This window comes from Lynx canadensis, chromosome D1 (assembly GCF_007474595.2).
Source record: "Lynx canadensis isolate LIC74 chromosome D1, mLynCan4.pri.v2, whole genome shotgun sequence".
Lineage (NCBI taxonomy): Eukaryota > Metazoa > Chordata > Mammalia > Carnivora > Felidae > Lynx > Lynx canadensis.
In genome coordinates, this window is record NC_044312.2 from 103,014,280 (window position 1) to 103,038,435 (window position 24,156).

Consider the following 24,156-nt stretch of genomic DNA (forward strand, 5'->3'; position numbering starts at 1 on the left):
CCGAAGGCTCCTCAGGCGGCCAATCACAGGGGGAGGAGCGCTTTGGGCGGGAGGCTACGTCTCGAGGGACTTGAGGGCTGAGCCAAGATGGTCGGGCTGCAAGAGGTAGGTAGGAAGGCCCGCCCGGGAGGGTTTCTTGTGGAGGCCGTCTTGTCCCACGGCACTCGACGAAATCACAGGGAGGACAGGGTCAGGATTCCCCAGTAGGGCAGCCTCCAAGGCGGTTGAAGGACACCTCCGTCTTCCCTTTGAAGACGCTGAAGGGGCCCAGGCCCCGCTCAGGAAGGCGTCTCGGAGGAAAAAGCCTCTGGATGGCTCTCCTCGCACCTTGATCAGATCTTTCTAACCTTGATATCTCCTTAGGCCAGGGATGTTCGGGAACAAGGCTGTTGGGCTAGTGTCTGGAATCCGGTTTTCACAGATCCCGCTCCACTATAAACTGGTGGGACCAAGGGGGTTACGGAACTTCGGGTGTGGCGGGGCCTGCAGTGGCCTTCCAGAGATGATTTAGTTAGCGCACCTCTTGACTGGCAGCAGCTGTTTTCAGGGGTGATGTAACAAATGATTTCAAGATTAAACATTTAGAGAGAATGCCAGCCCACGTTATAAATCTGGACAGCGGTTCCTCCCCGTGTGTGTGTTAGGACCTGGGGCCTGGCTTCACTTCCACGCCCCGCGATGTCCAGCTCTAGGTGAAGACAGCTGAATCCAAAGCCCTTGGTGACAGAGTGCGGCGAATTAAAACGGAGCAGCCTTCACGGAGGCCACCCGGAGACAGGACACGAAGATGCCTAAGACACGGGGAACCTGCAAAGGATCTGTGTAGAGAGGTGAGTAAAGTACGGTGCGCTCAAATACGGCTGTGAGTTCGAGCCCTGCGTGGGGTTCTGTGCGGACAGCTCGGAGCCTGGAGCCTGCTTGGGATTCTATGTCTCCCTCTCTCCCTCTGCCCCTCACCTGCTCACTCTCTGTCTTTCTTCGTCTCTGAAAAATAAACGTTAAAAAAATTTTTTTTAAGGTTTTTGTTGGTTTTTTTTGTTTTGTTTTGTTTTGTTTTTGTTTTTTATAGGATTTGAGAAGGTTGACAGATATGGGAGGATGGGGTGGATTTCCAAGTCAGGTAATATTTTCCTAGTTTGAGACCTCTGCTCTCAAGACGGAAAAAAGATCAAGGAACAGAAGACATTTAGGTTGCAGTTATATTTTGAAGAGGAAGCAGTTCGTGAAAGGACATAAAACTTAGCAGAAGGAGGACACACAAGCAAGCAAAAAGAAGAAAAAAGAGAAGGCAGAACAATGCTTGTTTATGATATCTGTTACTGTGGAATCAAGACTTGAGTAGGTGGCTGGAGTACCAGTAGAGGTGATCCTGTGGGCTTGTAAGAAAAAAATATATATTATACCTCCTCATGAATTTATTGTTGTTAGGATTAGATTAATTTTCAAGAACTGGAGAGGACTCCCTTCTTGGTTTCTGCTTTTTTTTTTTTTTTTTTTTAATTTTTTTTTAAACGTTTATTTATTTTGGGAGAGAGAGAGACAGAGCATGAACGGGGGAGGGGCAGAGAGAGAGGGAGACACAGAATCAGAAACAGGCTCCAGGCTCTGAGCCATCAGCCCAGAGCCTGACGCGGGGCTCGAACTCCCGGACCGCGAGATCGTGACCTGGCTGAAGTCGGACGCTTAACCGACTGCGCCACCCAGGCGCCCCGGTTTCTGCTTTTTTAATCCAACACCATTGTAGTTAAATCTAGTGATAGTAGAATTTCTAAAGGGAATGATAAATGGCCATCCTACTCAGGGCTTCAAAAATGACAAACTTTTGATGGTAATATGTAGCCACCAGAGGGTAGAAAGGAGTAAAAATATTTTGTCTTCTTTTGTATGGAGAGCCAGGGGGGTTTTTTTGGTTTTTTTTGGAGTTGAATTTTTTTTCATTTCTTCTCCTTGGCATTTATAGTTTCAGTCTATTTTAGAAGTAGAGTCAACACAGCACAGAACTCAGCCCTATATAATAACTTTAATATTTCTTATTTGTTTTTAATATTTCTTTTTTAAACACGGTATTATTTCCTAGCTCTTCCCTAATCTTTCACCGTTTTATGGTATCTTGTTTTTCTTTGTGTGTAAGTGCTGGTGGCTTGGGTGGGGGGAGTTAAACTTTGAGAGCTGTGAAACCGAGCACACTGAATGTAATATTCCATGCGGTAAAAACAAATGAAAGAAAGAAAAAAAAAAAAAAAGAAAAAGCTCCGCAATAAAAAACAACCTTGTATCTCTAAACATATCCTCAATCCATTAACTTCTCCCCGTTTTCACTGTTACTACTGTAGTCAGCTTTGTATTACTGCAACTTGACCTTCAAACTAATTTCCTTGCTTTCACCCGTACCCCCTCTTTAATCCATTTGACACATAAACAGCCAGATCTTTTCAAAATCTGAGTTAGATTATGTCATTCTGCTGTTGAAAACCCTCGCAGGCTTTCCTCTACCTAGGAATAAAATCAAGGGGCACCTGGGTGGCTCAGTCAGTTAGACATCCGAATCTTGATTTTGGCACAGGTCCTGATCTCCTGGCTCATGGGATGGAGTCCCGCGTTGGGCTCTGCACTGACAGTGTGGGGCCTGCTAGGGATTCTCTCCCTCCTTCCCTCTCTGCCCCTCCCCCACTTGTGTGCATGAGCACTTTCTCTCTTTCTCAAAATAAATAAATAAACATTTTAATTTTTTTTTTTTAATTTTTTTTTTAAATTTTTTTTTCAACGTTTATTTATTTTTGGGACAGAGAGAGACAGAGCATGAACGGGGGAGGGGCAGAGAGAGAGGGAGACACAGAATCAGAAACAGGCTCCAGGCTCTGAGCCATCAGCCCAGAGCCCGACGCGGGGCTCGAACTCACGGACCGCAAGATCGTGACCTGGCTGAAGTCGGACGCTTAACCGACTGCGCCACCCAGGCGCCCCTAAATAAACATTTTAAACAAAGAATGAAATCAAACTCCTTTCTCTAACCTGTAGAATCTTTCATATTCTTATCACTCCCTCCTCATTTCGACACACTGCTGGATTCAGCATGTTTCAGCCTCACACTTGAGGACTTTGGCATTAGTAGTTACCAATGCTCCTATGTTCTTACGATTAGCTGCTTCTTCAGATTTCAACTTAAAGATTTCAACTTAAATGTCAAACTCTCTGAAGAGTTTGTCCCTGACATCCAGGGTAGAATAAGCCACGAGTCATTATTATCAGTCTTTTTTTTTTTTTTTTAAATTTTAATGTTTATTCATTTTTAAGAGAGAGAGACAGAACATGAGCAGGGGAGAGGCAGAGACAGAGGGAGACACAGAATCTGAAGCAGGCTCCAGGCTCTGAGGTGTCATCACAGAGCCCGATGCAGGTCTTGGACTCCTGGACTGCAAGATCATGATCTGAGCTAAAGTCAGACACTTAACCAACTGAGTCACCCAGGTGCCCCTATCAGTCTGTTTTAAATCTCTGCGTAGTGTTACATCTGACATTTATTAATCTTCTCTCTCCCTCCACTAGCATGTAAGCTTTCTGAGAGCAGGGAACTGGTCTACTCATTATGTTTGACATCTAGAAGGTACCTGGCTCACAGTAGGGACTAAGAATAATCCAAGTGGAACTCATCTTTTTGCTTTCGGTCACCTGACTGTAAAGAGTTTATCCCTCAGTGAGTATTGATCCTTGTGATGCTTTATTTGGAGACAGCTATTTCAGATAAATTTAAATTTTAACTTTTTCATCACTAAATTATCTTTTTTTTTTTTTTTTTTTTAAGTGGGCTCTCTGCCCAACGTGGGCTTGAACTCATGATCCTGAGATCAAGAGTCCCATGCTTTACTGACTGAGCCTGTCTCATGCTTTACTGACTCAGGCATCCCCTGAGTTATCTTTTTTCGTTTGTATATAACTTTATTTCAAATGTTATCTACAAATTCGTTACTATAAAATGACTTGCCCGGGATTACATAACTAGTAAGCCAAGAGACTTCATTCACTCACTCATCTGTTGCTAAATACGAGACATTAGGCTGAACTCTGGGGTACACCATGAGCTAGAAAGATGCCATTCATGTCTTCATGGAGCTCATCTTCTGGTGAAGGAGACAGGAAAACACACACACTAAAGGAAGGCAAAATACTTGTAAGTTTTTAGTGATGATGTGAAGGAAACAAGACCAATCCATCGCTAGAAAAACAGGATATTCTAAAATGTGGCTCTGATCTAGGAATTAATCAACGAACATTTCTTGTGCTGGTTGTTTTCCTTTGGCAGTCATCTTTGGCTTTTGAACTTGCTATGGAGGACCAGGAATACTAGATGGAAAGAGAAGTAGAAGATGTGATAAGATAGTAAGAGAAGGTTCCTAGATAATGAGGGTTAAAGTTCGTGCATGTCTCTGTTTAATGTATTAATTTCCCAATCTAGTTAGTTTGTTTAAAGCCCATCAAACAAGTGCTGTGATGCCTGTTTGGTCTTCTAGCCATTCTGAGAGAAATCCTTTTTTGGCCACTTTAGACCAGATATGAAGGGGTGGATAATGACTAGATTGCCTGATTAGAAGGGCACATTCATGCTGAGGAGTAGAATTCCAGTTTAAATAGATAAGGAAAGGTCAGATTATGGTTACTAAGGGTGACTTTAATGTATTGAGTGAGTAAACGTGGCACCTTGAAAGCAGATGAGGAACTTGGCTTTTATCCTGACCACAGTGTAGGGTGATGGAAAGAGCATAGGCTTTGGAGTCAGATCAATGAGGGGACCACTTCTTAGCCAGACGAACTCAGGCAAGTTTCTTCAGCTTGCTGAGCCTTGATTTCCTCATTTGTGAAATGGTGGTAATACTATCTCCATGGTGGTGTTTTAGAAGTTAGAGATAATGAGTGCAAAGTGCCTTTCACATGATAGATGCTCTGTCATTGTTTGCTATTATCGGGCAATGGTGAGCCACTGAAGGTTTTGGGAGAGGGTAGATACTGGTAATAATAACTCATTCTTAGTGAGTTTATATTATATACTGTACGTTGTTTTAAGAACTTTATATGTGTTTTGATTCTCACAACAGTACTGTGAGAGATATAGTTATTATCTCCTCTTTATAGTTAAGGAAACAGAGGCTCTGAGAGATTATATAATTTGTTCAAGGTCACGTAGGAATACATTTACTTAAGTATGCTTGCAGGGAAGGAAGGTTTGAAGCCAGGCAGTCTGACTGCAGCACCTATGCTCTTAACTATTACTCTAGATTATGAAAACTTTATGAAGATTCATTTGGCAGCAGTCTACAGGCAGATTTTTCAGTAAGAGTAAAAAAGGAAATTTTCAATTCATCATTATCATTTTTCTTTAGTAACCACTGAATGACCATAAAATGCTAGTCTTTGTCAAACATGTAAAAAAAAAAAAAAGTCCAATGTCTGTCCTTCATGGCCTACCAGTGTAAGAGCATATTAAGGATTATTTGCAGCTCAGAAAAAGAATACCTGTATAATCCTTTATGTGGGTTAAATGTAAAAAGAGAATGTATGAACTAGATCATCGTAAGCTTGAAGTGCACAAAGAAACTGAATTTTCTTAAAGTGAGACTTTTTCTTACACATGCTGTTATCTCCTCTAAATATATTTCTTACTGAATTCCATTTATTCTCCCCCTCAAACCCGCATTATTTTGATTCGGGGACAAATGGGAAGACAGTGATTTTCTTTAACAGCCCAGTGGGATACAGCCTCCTACCAGTTGAAAGTATAGACACGAAAAACTGTTAACAAGTCCAACATCTATTTTTTTTCTCCTTAGCTATAATGCAGTTAAACCAAAACACCGAAATTGAGAGTTTACCTCAGATATTCCCTACCATCCAATCAATACATAGCGGTCCTGTTTCTAGGATTTTTCTCTCCTTCCCTTCCTGTCTTCTTTTGGGAAAATGCTTTGGGGTTGAAAGCAACAAACCAAATAGCAGCAGGCAAATCAAATCAGCTCTTCTCTTATTTCCCTACCCGGAAAGGAAGGGAGAGGAAGCAAGAACCCCACCATCAAAGAGAACTGGAGCTTAGGCGTGCCATCCTAAGGAGCTCTTGTTCCTTCGGCCCCCCCTGGAGCTCTGCAGTAATTCCTCAGAGATTGTGTAGTCTCCACTTTAAATATAAATATATATATAAAACTTCCCCCTGTCTCTTTCTCTCCTCCTCTCTCTCTCCTTTTTTATTTTTTTAATTTCCTATAATAAAGTTTCCTATTGGATAAAATCAGCTCCCTGATTTATGCCTGGCTCCTATTGGAAGTTCTCAGGGGCTGACATCACTTAGGAAAGCGAGGGGGTAGGGCTGCCAGATCAGTTTGTCACCACCCAGGCTCCCTAGCCTTTGGCTGGGTGCAACTTCCATTTTAGGTGTTGGATCTGAGAGAAAAAAAAAAGGAGAGAGAGAGAGGGAGAGAGAGGGAGAAAGAAGAGCAGGAAAGATCCTGATCCTGAAAGGAGGAAGAAGTGGCGAAAAATCAAGTACCCTGCTGGATTTGTCTTTCTCAGCACATTGACGAAGCCTTGGGTTTCTTTCTTAAAGGACTGGTTTTTAGAAGTCCACATTTGAGGTGTGTGCCTTTTTAAAAAATGTGTGTACAGACGGGTGAAGGAGGATAAGCCAAGTCGAATTTTTGTCTTACGGTAACCAGAGGGAAGTTAAAAACGAGAGCTTCTGCTGTGCTGACGGGTGACTTTTAAGCAATTGTTATTTTTTCTTTCTACTTACTTTGGGGGAATTTTGGTATTTTATTAGATTAAAAAGTAAAATATTCAAGACCCAGAAACAAACTTGTAAGCTCTCTCTAACATAGGGAGACGATTAGATCCAGAGGGGTGAGAGCAAATTTACATTTACATGTAAATTTACATTTTTGTATGTTGTTTAATTTTATGTTTTCTTCTGATGTTCAGCTAACAAACTTCTATTTTCAGAGCCCAAACCAAAAGTTCGGTTTTTTGGCATGTTGCGTGTGGGTTGGGAAAGGAATTTGTCCGGGTTGGAAGCTAGTTATACAGATGGTTCTTCATATGTTTCAAAACTTTTTCCCCCCTTTATCATTAGATCTGTGGAAGTGGAAAGTTGTAGGGAGCTTTGCAGCTTAAATGGTGGTGTTTTTTCCCCCAGAGAGTTTGAACGGCCCAGCTCAGTTCCAGCCCTGCTGTTCCTGGGTGGATCCCTCTTTCACTTTTCCAGGTGCGGTGGGTGGGAGCCTCATTCTCCTGCGAGACGTAGCCTCCTTACTTTGCTTTATAAAAGAAAACAAATGGGTCCATGTTAACCAAATTGCCATTTCTTTCTCCCTAAGACTACATTTGATGACAAAGATTTGTAGAGGTGTTACATGTTCAGTTTGCAAGTACCATAACGTTTGATGTATGTGCTTAAAGGGATAAGGAAATTCTAATCATGCTTTTTAACTTCACCTGAATAAAGTGGCAACACACCTGGAAATATTTGTGCCTTCTGAAAGGGCCTTGGATCAAATAAGGTGAGGTTAAGAGAAAACATTTAACGCAGACTTTAGTGTTGAGAATGCATTTGAGAAAGTACAACAGGAATAATTATTTTTTAACCCAACTGAAAGTCGTTTTTTGGAGGTCAGTTTTTGGTTTGGTTAATTTGCCATGAAATAAAAAATATGTAAGAGCCGAAGGCCCGTGACTGCTTTCATATACTTAATCGTAAGATTCGTCTTTTCTTTTTGCAAATACATTCTTCCAAAAATACTGTTTCTAGATAATTATATAGCCAACTCATCAGGAGCTGAAAACTGAGTATTCTCTTCTTTCTCTCTTTGAAAATGCGCATCGGTCTGAAAATTAGAGCTGGAATAGATACTGCCCTGATTGTAACAAGATAGGCCTTAATAGATAAGCTGCCCTTTAGCTTTAAACTGGTATGTATCTTTAATAGTCCCCTGATTTCGTGCCCCCCTCCCATTCTTTTTAGACTACAACACTTCCTTGAATTTCTTTTCCAGAATGAGAGTATTTCTTGAAGGATGATTTCATCCTGGTGAGGTTGTGGCTTCCGAAGAAACAACTTTGTTCCTTCTTTTAATCTAATCTATGCGAGGGCTACAGTCAAATTTTGATGTCTGGATCTCATAATTATAGCAAGTGCAGCAACAAAGAAAAAAGATAATGTGTACAGTCTGTTCGACTATACTTCTTGCTTGAAAGAAAATTTGGAAAATATTAAACGTTTTCTCTGCCTTGACTCCAGCCTAGGGGAGGTTTCTTGGTGGATCTTTGGAGGGTTGGTCATGTTGCTGCCAGAGTGTCGGTTTCCCACTCAACCTTTAGGGGGAGGGATGAGGGAATCTGAAGAAGGAGTACAAAGGCAGTTTGAAAATAGGTTCTGGATGACTGAGTGGTGGTGATTTGGGTCCAGCTTTAAATACTGGGCTTTGTGTAGCTGCAGTGAGCATCCTAGTAACTAGCGTCCAGGAATATTTATTTCCACGACTGAGGCTTTGTTTTGACTGGTGTGTACTATGGAGCCTTTTGGTTGATAAGATGGAAGATTTGCCTCTTACCTCACCCCTACTAGTTCTTTCAGGAAATATAAGGGGTGCAAATAAGTAAATCTTTAATTTTTTGTTTTGCTCCTCATTGTGGTTTTGGGATAAAAAATGACGAGTAAGTATGAGTTGTGCAGATTTTTCTTTTTTTGTTTGACTCCTATATACTGTTGGTTTCTTTGTTATATGACTAAGGTATGGTCTGTATGTTCCAGGTGGGTGTCTCTTTTGGGTGGTTAGAGTTCTGCTGCCTTTCTTAGGGTTCCAAATTATGGAGAGTCGCAGGGGCTAGGATATGTTCTCTCAGTATAAAAATTGGGACTATTGTAGATTTTTTTTTAAAAAAAGCTTGGAGTAATTGCAATTCAGTCTTAGGTTTATGAGGTAGTTGCTCTCTAGGGATGGGTGAGACAGGACGGATGCAAATAAATTAAGCATGGATCACTATTCAATTGGAATAACAAAATGATTAGCTCTGTATAATTTATTGCTTTCTATTTTAGTACCCAGTGGTCCCCTGTTACTTCCAGCCCTTTCTCCCCACCCCCTTGTTGTTTTTTTACTGCATGCTAAGCATTTTGCATAAACTATTTACTTAATTTCCCACCACTGTTTTTGTTGTTGTTTTTTAAGGACTGTGAGCCTCAGAGAAGCTGAGGTTTGCTGAAAATCTCACTGCCTGTAAGTGGCCAAGGCCAGGATTAAACCCTCCTCTGACTAACTACAAAGTCCATGGACTTAGCCACTAATATACTACCATTCTCCAGAGAGAATAGAAACAAGAGCCAGAACTAAAATGAGCCCTTGCTAGAGGCAGGAGTGTTTAATTTTGCAGAGTGCCAGTCCCCCACTTAGAATTCCAACCCCCTGCATGTTGGAATAATATATGTAAAAAATCCATTTTCCATAAGCCCCACAGGGACCTGAATATGCTAGAATGGATATTACCTCAGTCTTTAAAACTGGGATCTTCCCACATGCCTATTATTGCTATCCTGACTTCTTAAACTTACCAGAAATGCCTCCAACTTTGATTATCAGTGAAATTTCTTCTTCTAGAGAATTTGCAGGCATGTGGTTTGGAATGATATTGGCAACTTGCAGGGAGAGGCTTGTAACGGTAGCTCAAATAATGTTTATCACACTGTGTTAAAGTTGTCTACTTCTTTTTGTCTTTCCTTCTAGACTGTGAGACTGTCTTCTATGTCCTCTTAGCACCTGCCTTAGTGTCAAGTATATATATCGCAGTGTCAGTAAGCCTTGGTTAAATAAGGCATTTGATGGGAATCACTGAGGGATTTTGTGGGGAAGACTGAAAGGAAGTCAAGGTGGGGAGCAGAACAACTTCGATTAACAAAATCACAGTGTGATTTAGAAGCTTCTGCTGTAGTCAGTAGTTTCAGCCTTTTACACATTTCCTACCTCCCATTTTTAAGTGAAGTTTCTGGAAATAATCAAAGATTTAACATTTTAATCAAAAAAATAAAACACCTCTTTTCTGGATGAGCTGTCAGGTTCCAGACAGGGTAGTGTAAAAAGTAGTGTAAAGGGTAGTGTAAAAAGTAAGGATCATAACATTTCATAATCTAGGTGGCTATTAACTTCAACCACTGAAACCTTAAATATAGCCACTATCTAGGGGAGAGGAACTTCTTACCTGGAACTTACTAGGGCAGCAGCAGGGAAGTATTGCTTTCCAACATGTTAGAATTGAGTGTTTTTTATACTAGTTAATGAAAACCTAAAAAGCTTGGGATGATAGTTTTGAACATCAGTGTTCCAAAGAAAGTATGTTTGGATATCATTGTATTTTTTTGTCAGTGCTTCTGCTATGAAACTTCAGATTTTGTTCAAGTGTATTGGGAAGTATGAATTTAAGAGAACCCAAATTAATTTTCATGGGTAATGTAGAACAATAGTAACAGGAAACTGCCTAAAGGAATGATTCCTAGGTTATCAGTATGTGATTTCATGTTCTCTTCCATTGCACAAGGATTAAAATGCCATGAAAAGCTAAACTAGGAATTGCTCTGCCTAAAATGCAGCTGACTGCAAGGTTTCCAATAGAGAGCATCGATACGGCCTGGCAGGGACATAGTAAGGAGAGAACTGATAATTCTGGTTAGAACTAACGAGGGGGAAATAAGGGTATGGATTGATTTGCATTTGGTTATATTATATAATATATTTTGGGGAGTAAATGTCCGCACTCCATTCTATTTGGAATTGAGTGTCATTGGTTATTAAATATTAAGCACTGAGAATGGAGCCCACAGTTACTGTTATGGTTCAGGGACAGTGTTCTCCATTTTTAGGGCCACTTCCTCTGCAGTGAGTCCTTCAGTCTGACTGGAGTGGCGTGGGCAATTTAGATCAGACATTTAGTGGGGACATTATAAGGATCCAGAGTTTTTTCTTAAAGCCTTCTTTGCTGGCCAGCAGGTAATTTGGTCATCACTTTGGCAAACTGTGTCCCATTACATGATAAAAGCAACCTTGAACTTTTAATTTTTTTTAAGTTTATTTATTTTTGAGAGAGAGACAGAACAATTGGGGGAGGGGCAGAGAGAGGAAGAGAGAGAATCCTAAGCAGGATCTGCACTGTCAGCACAGAGCCTGATGCCGGGCTCGAACTCATGAACCGTGAGATTATGACCCAAGCTGAAACCAAGAGCCGGAAGTTTAACCGACTGAGCCACCCAGGCGTCCCTCAACTTTTAATTTTGAAAAAATTTTGAACTTAGAGGAAAGTTGCAAGAATGGCACAAGAACTCCAGTATACCCTTTAGTCACCCAGACACCCACAGTTAACCTTTTGCCACGAGTGTTTTATTTTTCTGTATTTTTTGATCGATATGCTGACTGAACAGGGAATTTCCAGTCTGAGAGTTCCACAGATATGGAGAGTCAAGGCAGTGTAGCATCGTGGCTAAGAGCATGGATCCCTGAGCTGGACTACCCGAGTTCACTCTTGCTCTGCCATTTCAACTCTTGCAATAGTGGGTAGATTGTTTGTCACTCTATGCCTTTGGCTCTGTCACTAAAATGAAAACAATAACATAATCCATCTCATAGAATTGTTGTGATGCCTAAGTGATTTAATATATCTCAAGTTCATCGAATGGTGCTCAGCTCATGGTAATGCCTTGTAAGTTTTTGCTATTAGAATGGATGCTTTAAATGAATTCAGGGGCGCCTGGGTGGCGCAGTCGGTTAAGCGTCCGACTTCAGCCAGGTCACGATCTCGCGGTCCGTGAGTTCGAGCCCCGCGTCGGGCTCTGGGCTGATGGCTCGGAGCCTGGAGCCTGTTTCCGATTCTGTGTCTCCCTCTCTCTCTGCCCCTCGCCCGTTCATGCTCTGTCTCTCTCTGTCCCAAAAATAAATAAAAACGTTGGAAAAAAAAAATTAAAAAAAAAAAATAAATGAATTCAAACATCATTTGTCTGTTGGACTAGATACCCTTTAAGGTACTCTATGGTATGGATGTTTGTATTATGGAATAAATGGGCTTCCTGGATGAGTAAGCTAACTCTTTTTTTTAAAGATATTTTTAAGTAATCTCTACCCCCAAGGTAGCGCTTGAACTTACAACCCTGATATCTTGCATGCTCTACTGACTGAGCCACCCAGGCACCCCAAGCTAACTTTTTTTAACGGGAAAAATGGTGTCTAATAATAGACAAGTTTGGGGAGTTATATGGGCAAGGTTGTCCAAAATTTAGGGATGGATAACTTTTAATAAAGTAAAGTGAGGCATTAGTGGGGGAAGAGAAACAGGTGACAAAGCTTGAATATCTTACGGTAATTTCTTCAGAGACTTGGAAACATTAGGGGAAAAGAAGGTTTCTCCCATCTTTTCTATCTACAAGAGATAGAATTCTAGCATTCAAGGGTAAACTTTCTTTAATTTTGCAGAGACTGGACTGGAAAAGCTTTGGTTGGTTTATTATTTTTGACTTTGGACCAGATTGTTTACCTTGAAGTTTTGTCCAACCAGGATTTTGTAGGACAATATTCAGCTATGAATGGTTGTATAGGAAACTCCATAGAAATAAAGGCAGGCTTTTACTATCGTTTTTCTTCAAATAAATTCCCCTCTTTTATGTTCAGGAAAATTCATTCTCTATTTTCAACCCCTATTTATGGACATTTATAAAACTGGGGTGTGTAGAAATTGTGAGTTCATTAATGCATCCTGTGAGAAGTGTGCTTAAGAAAGAGGTCTGCTTTTGTATGCGGAAAAGCCAAACTGTGGCCTGTGGGAAATGTATATTTGTCAGAGGCAGGCTTGCCTGGAAACTTCTAGGTTTCTTCTGGCTGAAGGTTTTCCTTCCCCTCATACTAACTAACCCATGAAACTAATGTTCTGAATAGTATTTTAACTAATTTCTGTTGGCACTTCATAGCTTCCCATCATAGCTCCCCACCCAACTCTTTGCATTTTTTTAAACCCACATTTCCCTCCACTGATTGCTCTACACTTTCTCCTTTTTATTTGCTTTCCTGACCTCTGGTGTTCCCTATCTTTTCTCCTGAGGTTGGTAGTCTTCTTGGTCATTGCTTTGCCTCACTAACACTTAATATGGAAGAAGTTTCTGATTCTTATCATAGAATAAACTACACTCATGCTAAAGGTACAAGTATTAGGATACTGCTTCTGGTTTCTTTCAGTTAGATCTAGATTAGGGTAAATTGTGATTCAAGAAGATCTCTTATAATAATGCAGATTAGTTTTGGGGCGCCTGGGTGGCTCGGTCAGTTAAGCATCTGACATTGGCTCAGGTCATGATCTCGCAGTTCACGGGCACAGGTTCAAGTCCCACATCGGGCTCTGTGCTGACAGCTCACAGCCTGGAGCCTGCCTCAGATTCTGTCTCCCTCTCTCTCTGCCCCTCCCCTGCTCGTGCTCTATCTCTCTCTGTCTCTCTCAAAAATAAATAAACCTTAAACAGGTTAGTTTTTATCTTTTTGATTTTCAGATTCCATCCACATTTACCAATTAATTACTCTCTTTCATTCTATTGGCAGTAGAGCGAAAAAAATACATACTTTTCTAAGAGTAAATTAATAGTTTTGTGTGTAGCTTCCTATGTTGTTCTGCATTGGAATGGAGTAGCACATTGAGAGATTGCTTTGCGGAGTGAAAAGATTTTTGTTTTAGGGAGCTTATATTTTAAGAAACCAAAATATATTCTGATGGTTGAGGACATAAGACCTTGTTATAGAAACTAGGTCAACTTTTCAATACTTTTATCAAAGCACCTACAGTTTCCATTTCTTTGCAAGTGAAGTGAATCTCATTGAAACAAAGTAGCTTGTGTATATTCAGCACACTTTTAAAATAGAGTAGTCTGTTTTAAAGGAAAAATTGGTGCCAATCTGATTTGTTTCCACGGTTTCTTTGCTGGAGTAAGGGAGGTTCTGTAACCTCTCTGTTCTGCTCTCCATTGACTACGTTGTAAACCAGGGCAGAGTTGGCCATTTGAATGTGTATCCTGCTGAAGGTCAGCCAAATCTGCAGGTTAGGCTACAGGAGACCCCAGTTGATGGGCCTAAGATCACAATTAGGACATAGTTACATTAAATGGAAATCAAAGATGTCATTAAGTGTGTTTCCTGAATTAAGCAGCATCACAGGTCTTTGAAAAAGAGAGCTCCCAACAGTAAGCATGAATCTTTTTACTCTTTCCTATTTTTCTTTTTAAAAATTGCCTTCTTAGGCAATTCTATTTTAAGAAAACATGACAGCATTCTTTCTTTGTCCCATCCTATCTTACTACCTTACATGAGCTCTTACATGAGCATGTAAAAATATCTATTTTGCATCCATTCATAAGACTCAGAAGACAATAGATAGCTCAACATATTAATTGAAAGAGTAAAATGTTGGGGTGCCTGGCTGGCTCAGTTGGTGGGCTGCGTGACTCGATCTCAGGGTTGTAGGTTTGAGCCTTATGTTGGGTGTGAAGATTACCTTAAAAAATCTAAAAAAATATATTTTTTAAAAAAATGAGTGAATTGCTTTGCACATGTATATGTCACTCTCTTGGTATAGAACTTTATTGCTAAAAACTTTTTTGGCAGCGGAAGGGCAGGATTTCTTTACTCCAAATATTTAGTTGTAACAATACAAGAGTATCTTTTTAAATCTCCTAACAAGATATGAATAAACCTCTGTGTGCCTATACACTCTTAAAAAATATAGAAAGAAAAATGAACAAAGTTAGTTTATTTTTCTAAAATTTAACTTTTTGTTTTCATTGGAAGAGTGAAACATCTTCATTCATTTAAAAGAAATTTGAGGGGCGCCTGGGTGGCGCAGTCGGTTAAGCGTCCGACTTCAGCCAGGTCACGATCTCGCGGTCCGTGAGTTCGAGCCCCGCATCGGGCTCTGGGCTGATGGCTCAGAGCCTGGAGCCTGCTTCCGATTCTGTGTCTCCCTCTCTCTCTGCCCCTCCCCCGTTCATGCTCTGTCTCTCTCTGTCCCAAAAATAAATAAACGTTGAAAAAAAAAATTAAAAAAAAAATAAATAAAAAAAAAAATAAAAGAAATTTGAGGGGAGCCTGGGTGGCTCAGTCGGTTAAGTATCCAACTTCAACTCAGGTCATGATGTCACAGTTTGTGAGTTCAAGCTCCACATTGGGCTCTGTTGTCAGCATGGAGCCTGCTTCAGATTCTCTGTCTCCCTGTCTCTCTGTCCCTCCTCTGCTCATGTGCTCTCAAAAATAAACATTAAAAAAATTTTTTTTTAAATAAAAGAAATTTGAGAACCTGCTGTATGCCATGCACTGGAATATAACAGTACATCAGACCTCACAGAGTTTACTTTCTAGTTGGAAGAGTCGGATAATAAATAAGCAAGTAAATGTATAGTATGCTAGAGTGTGTTGATACTATTGAGGAAAAAATAAAGCAGAATACAGAGTGGTGAATAAGAAGTACAAGGGTAAAGTGAGGTTTTTAAATGTTTACTGAGAGTGGTCAAGGAAGTCTTCACTTAATTAGGTATGTTTGAGAGAGACCTAAAACATATTAGGGTGAAGTCATGTAGATATGAGTAGAATGTGTAAAGGTCCTGAGGTTGGTTGTTACCAGTGAGCAAGAAAGATGAGAGGAATAGTAGATCTGTTCAGAGAGGTTCAATGGGTATGTGTTGTGGGGAAGAGGGGACAATTTAATTTAGGACCTTGTCGTGCACTGTACAATACAAAAAAAGTCTTCTTCAGACCACAGGGACAACAAATGGTAACAATTTTTTGTGTGTTCTTTGTAAAGAGTTGAGGCAATACCTGACCCAACTTCTATCTTTGTCCCATTGCAGAAGTTCCATGTGAGTATAGTCAGCACATAATTTGCAGAGTAGCAGATTTTGCATAGATTGATGACCCTTGTCTTGGAGAATATAATAGTAGGGCAGCTACTTAGAATAAGCTTGTATGAGTTTGGGAAGTGAGATAAAAATTTCCTCCCTAGAGATGTATTTCTCCACCTTCTTATCTACATAGTCGATTTTCTATGAACAGGAGAAGTGACAGCCTACATCTGGTACAGTTTCTTTCTGAGTACATTTGTGCTTTGGTTTATGACCAAATATGCCTGCCCCACTTATCTGTTGCTTTTCTGTTTGTTCATTTGATCAAAAAGCCCCTGCTTCCCCAAAGCCCTAATCATTGAGATTTAATGGCTTCAGGGACCATGTTGTAGGTCACCATTTTCATATTTCTGTTTTGCTCATGGGAGGAGATATTCATCCCTGATAACTGTTTTCTCTTTTTCCATATGTATGTTTAAGCATTAAGGGTTATTAAAGCATATACTGAGCTGGTTGGCCTGGTTGACTTTGGTGGGATTGAGGAATAAGCACCAACTATTTAGTGATCGATGTTCTGTGGCAACCACACATGGGAAAGTAAAAGGATATTTGATTACCAAGAGTACTTGTGTCTTGAATCACCATTCTTACTTTCCCTCTCACGATAATCTTGTTTAGCTAGTCTGTCCTTCAGTGAAAGAATCTCTGTCTCCCTCTCTCTCAGTTTGGAGTTTAGCTCTGCAACTTGACCTGGTTACCCTCTGTCCTTCTTTTTAATTATACCTAGTTGTCATCCTGTTACTTAATATCATCCTTGGGAGATGACCTCAATCAGGAAACATTTATTTCCCTTCCATCCCCTTCTCTGGTCAAGTAACTGTATCCTCTTGCATAGGAAATACTCTAGGCAATCACAGATCCCCCAAATTTTGAAGTCGCTTTAAATAACTGCTTGATATGTATTACTTCAGCATTCAAAGATGTTTGTAGTTGTCTTGAAAGTATGCTTTTTAGTGGCATTCTTTTTTCCTAAATCTTTAGTGACACATGTTTCCTGTGGAAATATTTCTCTTTATGGTTCTTCTAAAAACATTTTGCTACTCATTTGCTCTTACTCAAACCAGAAGTTAAAGTCACTTGCTTGAATAAATGTCATAGATAACATTTGAATCCAGAGTTTCTGATTATTTCTGTTATATTGTCAACTGGGCTAGAATTATCTGGGATCATGAATGCTAGATATGCGACTTTAGACTTCTTTTGGGATATATGGAACCAATCTTTGAAAATGTTGGCACAGTTCTTTGTTTCTTGGAGGAAAATTAAACCAAATCAGTTTTTAAAAGTTCATTTACTTATTTTGAGTGAGAGAGAAGGGGGCGGAGAGAGAATCCCAAGCAGGCTCCATGCTGTGAGTGCTGAGCCCAATGTGTACTCCATCTCACTAACAGATCCTGACCTGAGCTGAAGTCAAGAGTCAGAAGCGCAACTGACTGAGCCACCCAGGCGCCTCTAAACTAAGTTGTTTTAGAAATAATCAGGGTTGTCCAGTCTGCAATGTAAACAGGGATATCCTCCAATGTAGGAGCTCAGGATTCTAAAAAATGAGATAATTCTTTCTAGGTTCTGAGTCTAGAATATAGGATTTAGGACGGTGTCATTCAGTCATTCTTATATTTAAACCGAGGCTTTCAAAGAGTCACTAATCCGGCTTGGAATAATGATCTGAACTGTCTGGTGAACAGCAGAGCAGGCCCAAATCCTGTATTTAATAACCAGTGCCCTTTCTGCTGGAGAAGTGTGGTGGCCAGAGGGTTGTCAGTGATAGGCTAGTACAGTGGTCCCAGCAGCTATCAATCACTTTGAGAGCTTTTTAAAAGCATAGATTCCTAGGCATTCTCTCTAGAAATTGAAGTATAAGGGATGAGGAGGTAGATTTGGGTGATAATATTTTTTTTTTGTATTTTGAATTTAAAAACTTTTAATTTTTAAAAATGTTTATTATTTTTTTTAGAGAGAGAGAGAGCACGAGCAGGGGAGGGACAGAGAGGGAGACACAGAATCCAAAGCAGCTACAGGCTCCGAGCTGTCAGCACAGAGCCCGATGCATCGAAGTCAGACCCTTAACCGACTAAGTCACCCAGGCACTCCAATTTTTTTTTAAGTTTATTCATTTAATTAATCTCTACACCCAACATGGGGCTCGAACTCCTAACCCTGAGTTCAAGTCGCACGCTCCTCTCACTGAGCCAGCTACGTGCCCCAGAAATTATATTTAAAATAACTTTTTTAAATGTTTATTTCTTTTCGAGAGAGATAGTATGAGCAGGGGAGGGGCAGAGAGAGGGGAACAGAGGATCCAAAGTGTGCTCCGTGGTGACAGCAGGGAGCCCTACGTGGGGCTTGAATTCATGAACTGTGAGACCTGAGCTGAAGTCCCAACACTTAACGGTACTAACCTCCAGCACCCCCCCCCCCCCGCCGAGATTGTATTTAAAAAAAAAAAAAAACAAACTTCCCAGGTGATTCTGATCACTCAGGTTTGAGGACCATAAAACCTGAACGTTTTGAGTTAAGCTACATATCTATGTGATTTCTCAGATGGGTGGTTATTTAATTAGAATGAGAAGTAGAGAAGAATAGTTTGTGGTAGTGGACTTGGTGAGAAGGTGGCTAATTTGAAGTTTTCTACCTCTGTATCTATCCTGTATTGTTTTGTAATTACAGATGTCACCGCCTGATTTGGGGGTTATGCCAGCACTCAGCATGGTATGGAGGACTTGCCTGTTGTGAGGGAAGGGAAACTTTTAGGCCATATCTCCATTTTCCCCTCTCCATTTTGAAATTGTGGAACAAATTCAGGAGAGGATGTTCTCGTTGAAACTCAGCTGGACAATTTGTTTAAATCTCCACAGGAAGGGCCATTGTTACTTCCTGTCTGAAAAGGAAGTGCTGGCTTCCTTCCCTTCCTCCTTGGCTAACTCAGGCCAACTTCAAATATGGGTGGGGGAGGGGCTGATCACGTTAATAGTCTTGACCGGCTACCCATGCCTCGGGAAATCATTGTTCAGCTCTGGAAACCTAATGTTCCTTCCCTTCTTTCCGAATTTGAAATGCGGAGACGGGTGCAGTGTGGGCTCTTGTCTCCTTGCCCTTGTGTGAGAGCCCTGGGCTGGGTTTGGCTGTTACAGTCCAGGAAGCCTCCCAATCTCCCAGGCATTACTTTACATTCAACCTTCTACCTCCCCTGTATTCCCTGACATTTGAAAATAGATCAAGGAGTTGTAGGGAAGAAACTGAAATCCATTTGACACTGAGGAGTAGGTTGCAGAAAGGAGAACATAATTGGGCAGAAGGGAGTGGGTGACAAAGGTTTCTTATTTTTAAATTGAGCCAAGAAAACATTCCTTCTAAGTGGGGCCAGTTGGCACTCTTCCTGCTATTTTAGTCCAGGCTTCTCCTTCCTACTGGCTAGTCAATTGTATTAAGTGTTTGATGTGAGTTTGAACTGTGGTCTCTGGGGTTGGGGGGAGGGAGAGTGGTGGAAACAGCTGGTGCCTTCATCAAGCTATCTCAATTACGCTTCTTTTCAGAGTGTTTGGGGGTGGGAGGGGTGGAGGAATTGGATGTATGTTAGCAGAGCCCCAGCAACTCCCATGTAGTGGGATTGGATTGTCAGGCACTCTTAATACCATGTGGGATGTTGGCTAGTTGGAATGTAACTAAACCTTTCTCAGTCACATTCTTTTCTCTGCCTCCCCTCCCTCTAATTCTTTCAGCTTTAGGCCTGATTTGGAAAGGGGTATGTGGGAAGTTAGATAGCAAAACAGATTCATGCTTTTCCAACCATTGAGTATTCAGCTAAGTCTTGGGCCCCTCCATTGACTTTCTTCTTACCCATTCATTATTCCTTTGGTTGGGTTTTTGAAATATGTCTGCAAACAGCCAGAGATACAATTAGAACCAGGACCTTTGGTGAAGTCATGATGAATTGTAATCGGTTGGCTATATTGGTCTCCTTCCCTCCCTCACACCCTGGGGTGACTGTATTTCTGACTCAGCACGGCTTTTCTGTCTCACCTGCTCAATTTGAGGCAGACAACCTGCCAAGCATCCTTTTGGAGCATTAGCAGGAGTACTGATAATGGGTGTATCCAGTTCTCTGTCTGGGATGAGTCTTTGACAACCCTGGTTTTTTTTTTTGTTTGTTTGTTTTGTTTTTGTTGTTTTTTTTTTATAGGTATCCCAGAAAACTCCCCCACTAGATTATTTTTTTATCTCTTTTTTGTATAACTACCTCACACAATATTGCTTAACTGAGTGATGTATTTGGCCTGGCTGTGATGAGGGAGAATGGGACAAGAATACATTAACAGTTGTTACTACTTTTTCACTTATTCTTGAGAGAAAAAGGGAGTTCGTCTGATTCAGTGCTAGGTGAGAGATCTTAAACTTTTTTTGTGTATGCTTCAGTGATAGAATAGAGTTTGCAGTGACTAGGCTCTACTGTTGAAGTTCTGTTCTAAAACACAGTGTTAAGTGCCCACTTTGCTACCCAGCTCTAGAATGGCTGACTCTTGTGTATATTCCTCCCCACCTGGTTATGTCAGATTCAGATATTGGCTAATTCCTTCTCAGTTGTGTTGTTTCAGACTTAGGCTCCTTTTGTATCATATACTAATCGAAATCAGGGTTCAGCCCAGAGTACTTCTAGCAGATCCAAGAAGAAGGATAAAGGAGTTTGTAGGAGAAAGCAAAGGAGGAGAAAAGCTGAGAAATAACATATTACTAGTTCATTGACTGGAATGTCACCTGGTTGAAGGACTCTGGGCTGAGCCTGTGCTTTGCTTTATTCAAAGGGAATTGAGCCCTGTGGGGAAAGGGTGTTACTTCTTTGGATTTCAAGACTCTCTGGCTAATAGATTAGCTTGATTTCTATCTGCATCTTTGCCTCCGGGGTTTTGGGCTAACCTCCATGGGGTTTGTATAAGATAATAGAAGAATGTATCATTTATCCCATTCTTGGAATTAGCTGAGGACCCTTATTAGAAAGGGAGGCTTTTTTTTTTTTTTTCTTTTTCTGAAGAGGTTCCAAATCTACAGGCCCTGACCCACTCCGGGGGAGCAGTGAACAGGAAAAGGTTGCGGTCTTGACCGCTTTGCCACCAGAACTACTGTGCAATACTTGGCTACATCTCATTCCCTGGGGAAGCGGAGAACTTTGCTCCCAGCACCTGCTGGTGCTTATCCTGCCCCTTTGTAGGGTGGAGTCTGCTGCCTTTGTTTGTTCTCTTTGGGGCCTCTAGGAATCTTTATGCTTGTGGGGAAAAGGGCTTGAAAGACTTTGAAAACTGGAAATGGGTGATAGAGAAGGTGACAGAAGATGTGTTTTAATGTAGTTCTCCAGGTGGGAATGTTCTATTGACTGAATCCAGAGCAGCAATCCAGTTGCCACAGTGAAGTTCTCTTTGGGATGTCTCACATGTAGCTGAACTGAATATAACAGCAGCAGTAGCTCTAACATCCCCAATGCAGTGCCTCCAAAGTGAAGAAGCCTTGCCAAGTAGGAATCTTAAGAATCCCCTCACCCCTTTCAAACCCTTAGATCCATGCACAGTATCTTTCTGCGGATTCTCAAAGGCCTGAGCTTTGTCCTATGTAGTGTTGGCTTGAGGCAGGGAGGAGGGTTGTTTTCCCGAACATGATAAGGAACTGAGCAGGGCAAAGTGGGAGCTCTGACTGGTGATTGGTAGACAGGATGCCCTGGAATGCGGTTGGCCTGCAGCCCAGAATCCAGCACTTTGTATTTGTTTGTTTCTGGGAGACTGTGGTCTGGTGCTACTGTGACAGGAAGTGAGAAAGCTGGGAGTGGGGAGCGGAGAGGGGCGATGCCTTTGTGGTTCTCCTGTGAAATCTCTTTGTCCCTGGAGAGCAGCTCTGCTCCAGGGCTCTACTGAGAAGAGAGCAGCCTTTGTGTGTCTAATGGGTCTCAGGGCATCTAAGCTACTCTGAGGGATGAGGGAGTGTGAATTCGGACCGTGGCCTTCTCAGCACTCGAATTCTGTAAATGGCCTCTACGTCCTAGCATTGGGGAATCTCACTGAGTTTTATGTGTGTTACTGTTATTTATAGATTTCTAGGATTTAATTAAGAAAGGAATTCTAGAAAGAGATGTTTGTTTATATGATGTTTATTCACTCTGTATGTTGCAGGTACTTTGGTCTGAAAGGGACAGAGAGAAGTGGGTGTTGCTGGGGCCCAACACTTTAGGTTTCATCTCTCCAGTTGGCACCCTACTACATACAGAGCCAGAGAAACCCACCCATTCTTTGATTTCACTATTGAGAGGTACTGGCAATTCACTGTTGGCACATAACTAAGGAATGGTTGGTAGTTTCCTAGGATATGTTCCCCCCTCTGTCTAGACTGAAATAGCACCTGTAGCACTCTCTGTTCTCCTCCTCCCTCCTTTCCCCCTTGTTTTGTGTTTTCCCTGCCCTCCATTCCAGCTGTGAAACAGGCATCTCTTCTCACTTTGTGGATTGGGTGGCTGAGTCCTCAACTTCTTGCCAAGCTGGCTAGTCCCTGAGCACTCATACAAATCGGCCTTTGATTGCTCAGGAGGACAGCTGCCCCAGAGGCAGATTGCTAACATACCGCTAGAACAATCCTTCCCCTCTGTTCTTATGCTGGCCAGCACAATCTTCCCCGATTCTAGTTCCTTCTGTTTCCCACCCCACTCTGATCTCCGCTTTTGGTTTCGTGAGATGCCACATTAAAAATGAGAGTAGGGATATTTGTGATTAGGTTTTCTTTCTTGAGATCTGGATGATTTGAGAATGTGGCATGTAGCCAGATTTCTAGAGCAGGCTCTGCAGAGGAAAAGTAGGTGATTATGTAAAAAGTTGTATTACTTTTTGCCCCTAGCATTTTCCCTTCTGAGTTCTCGTTCCTTTGTAAAATGGGATATAAATCTGAAGTAGACTGTAAGCTATTCTTCCTCAGAATCAAGTAAGTCTTACTCATTAAAGTGAAAGTAAGACCCAAAAGTCTATCTGCTTCCATGCCATCCTCCCCATGCCATTACTTTTGGTCAGCTTCTCTGTTGGAATTAGAATGACTTTTAACCGCAAGACCCATTGGAAGTTCAGACTTCTTTTACTCCATTGGGAAGAAGGAACACGAACTTGGAGCAAAACAGATGAGTTTCCACCACTCACTGGCTCTATGACCTTGGGCAAGATACTGAGTTCTTCTGATGTAGAGTTTACTCATTTATAAAAAGGGTCCAGTGTCACCCCAGAGGTCATTGAGAAGATTATTGTGATAACTTATGGGGGACATCAGTAATTAATTCATAACTTTTCTTCCCCTGTAAGGTCAGATTTTCTTCTTTAAAGTAGGGAGAAACCTTTCCTTCAGCTGTCTGTCCTATAGATGAAACAGGACCTTCACACTTCCTCTCATTTCCTCATAGACTCTGTTGCTTGTCTCAAAAGGGAGATATATTCTAAACCTGGGGGAAGGGGTGTCTTAGCTCTTTTCAGTGCTTTGAGGAAGCGGGACTGCAAACGTGACTCAGTTGCATGCTTTCAGCTTGTCCAAGCCCCATCAGAGGACAGGCAAAGAAATGGTGAGAATACCATAGATAGAAAGTGAGGGGGTTTGGTGAGAAGGTGCCTCCTTAAAAAAGGAATGTGAGCTCAGGCAGTTGGGTGACCTCTAGAAAACCCTAAGGTTAAGCTTTTTCCCCATGTTTTTTTTTTTTTTTTTTTTTTTTTTCTCCCCTAGCCTAGGCTAGGGAAGGGTATAAGGTGTCCTTGTTAATTTTAGGATTTCTGTTTTATGACACAGGAGTTACACAATACCTTTCCATTTTGATTAGACTTTTTCTGTTTCCCATTGTGTGTACTTGACCTCCCTCTTTTTTTCTCCCTTCTCCTGTAGGAAGGAGAAAGGCATTTGGCCTCTCCCCTTCAGTCTGACACCTCCTTCTGGTTTTTTGGCCCTCCCTCTTATCTTTGTTTCCTTATCGGCCTCTCCCTAAAGCTCTGCTTTCTCCTTATAAGGCTAGGTGAGGCTCCTTTGGCAGGGTTGCATCAGGGATCCAGGTAAGTAACTCCCGTGTCTCAGACCTTCAGGATTGAGAGAAAATTCAGCATTGGCTGGCCCAGTGGAGGGCCTTGGAGAGGCACGTGGGTAATGGGGGAGGAGAAGGAGGCGGCCTGGCCTGAGAGATCAGAAGGACTTGTTAGACCAGTCCTGTGTGT

General features: G+C 41.4%; 1 protein-coding gene across 8 annotated transcripts in view; it reads left to right on the forward strand.

Moving 5' to 3' along the window:
• Positions 1–6,348: 6,348 nt before the first annotated feature.
• CTNND1 (catenin delta 1) overlaps positions 6,349–24,156 on the forward strand; it is a 47,993-nt gene continuing 30,185 nt past the window's right edge. For 4 of the 8 annotated variants that reach the window (XM_030331238.1, XM_030331240.1, XM_030331241.1 and 1 more), the window contains exon 1: positions 6,375–6,617. The gene's annotated coding sequence lies outside the window, so the exon portion shown is untranslated. Of the gene's footprint in view, positions 6,618–24,156 lie in introns of all 8 variants that reach the window. The other 4 variants (XM_030331242.2, XM_030331243.1, XM_030331244.1 and 1 more) reach the window with 4 other exon arrangements.